Source organism: Leptidea sinapis, chromosome 3 (genome assembly GCF_905404315.1).
Source record: "Leptidea sinapis chromosome 3, ilLepSina1.1, whole genome shotgun sequence".
Taxonomy (NCBI): Eukaryota; Metazoa; Arthropoda; class Insecta; order Lepidoptera; family Pieridae; genus Leptidea; species Leptidea sinapis.
In genome coordinates this window covers 14,135,760-14,137,792 of record NC_066267.1, presented here as the reverse complement: position 1 = coordinate 14,137,792, position 2,033 = coordinate 14,135,760, and positions in this window count along the sequence as shown.

Here is a 2,033-nt window from a genome sequence, read left to right as displayed (position 1 = left end):
AAATTCAATATTATCTAATGTCGAACAGTATCTGTCAGAGGTTGTCAACCATTGGTATTGGCACCAAATATATTTTGTATTTTAGATGCATATTAGAGGAACAAACATAAACTTGTTATGCCTACTACTCGGTTGGGTCGAGTTAGTAAGTCTTTTGTTGGGCGATGTATATGCTTCTACAATATGATCCCAGAAAATGTACAAAACAAATGTGTTACGAAATTTAAAAGAATTGTTAATAAACGTTTGTGTGGGAAAGGTTATTATAGCATAAACGATTTTCTTAATGACACCACGGACTGGGAATAAAGCGAACACCCTCAGGCTCTTTAATTATAAATGTTTATTGTACGATATAACATTGTAATCCATATTTTATATTTAAAAAAAAAGCCCGCTGAGTTTCTTGCGCCCATTCTTCTCAGGTCTGAGGCAGTCTCTTTTGATTGGGTGGTAGATTTTGACGTTCAATAAGTGATTTTAAATCCTATTTTGAATAAAAATATTTGAATTTGAATTAGGTGTTTTTCCTAACACATCTATAAAATATGCAAAATTTCAAAAAAAGTAAGATTAACATACTATGTCTGGTGATGCAAGCAAGAATGAATGCTATTAAATATAAAAATAAATGTGTCTTTAAATGAACAAACCAAATTTGACATTAAGTTATGTTCGTTAAATTATAGGCAACGACCACATGCTAATATAACATGCCTATACATAATTTTAAATTTTAACTATTCAACATAAGAACACTAAGAAATACAATTACATAACTAAGATGTGAAAACTTTGCTCAAAAGGCCAACATAGTGTGTCTAATACAAAAAATCAGTAACCAATTGTCGATCGATAAAGATCAGATTTTATAATATTTTATACGTAATAATAATAAAGCTAAAACACTACAGTAGTGTTACATTTTTAACTAGTATTTTGTGAGGAGCTGGTGTCTGAAGTAGGTGGACCCTGTGTTACAGACACAGAGAGTTTAAAGAGATGTTACAGATCATACAAAAATTTTAATAAAATTTGCTTGGGCTATGATGACAAAATTTCTTTGTATGTATTATGATACATTTAATAACTCTCAGAACACAAGTAAAGGCTAAGCAGTGACTTTACACCATTAATTTCTACATTTTATATTGTAATAGGCATAATTTAATTATAATTTTTCGATTTAACTCTAGCCTGCATGTCATCGCGGTAACAACTGGCCACTTCTACGGTTTAAAGAACTTTAATTTCTCATTAAGACTGTCGTCACTTATATGAGAACATAAAATCAGTGAGTGAGAGGGGATTGCTCATTGCAAGCAGCAATCTTCTATATTATAGACATTGAATTAATGTGAATATTATAGTACTTTGATATAATTTACGGCCGTTTTCCTACTTGAGATAAAAATCGTAACTATCGTTGACTTTCCTGTCCCAATAAACTTATCGAAGGTAACTCACCTTATCCGTACACGCTGTCTGTCAATGGGAGGACGTAGAGCTTACCAGCGTTAGAAGTTTGTATGGAAAATGCAATTCACGCGTCCAAATATAAGGCGATAAGAATGACTTATCGGGTATATTGGGACAGCTTCAGATTATTGACAGATAATTACTGACAGTAGAAGGTAGTAATTTATCTCTATCTGTATATAGTATATTGGGAACGGCCGTTAATAGTTGCCTATAATTTGTTGGGAATAACTTCTCTAGTATCTAGTACATATTAGCTCAATGACCTAAATGAAGAAAAACATTATCTTAAACAAAATTCTAATTGTGTTTTGCCCTTATACGTGGCATCCTCGGGTTAAGTTGATTTCGTAGTGTAGATGCTGTTTTGGTCTATCAGTATTATTATTAACTATGTCTTCAGTATTTAATGCTTAAGAAAATGTGATATCAGATGACGAATTCTTCATTGACAATTCAAATATTTCCATGAACTTTTTCTCATATATTTTTTTTTAACTGTTATTAACAAATCAAATTTTAGGTTTAATTAAAATTATCAATAATAGAGTTAC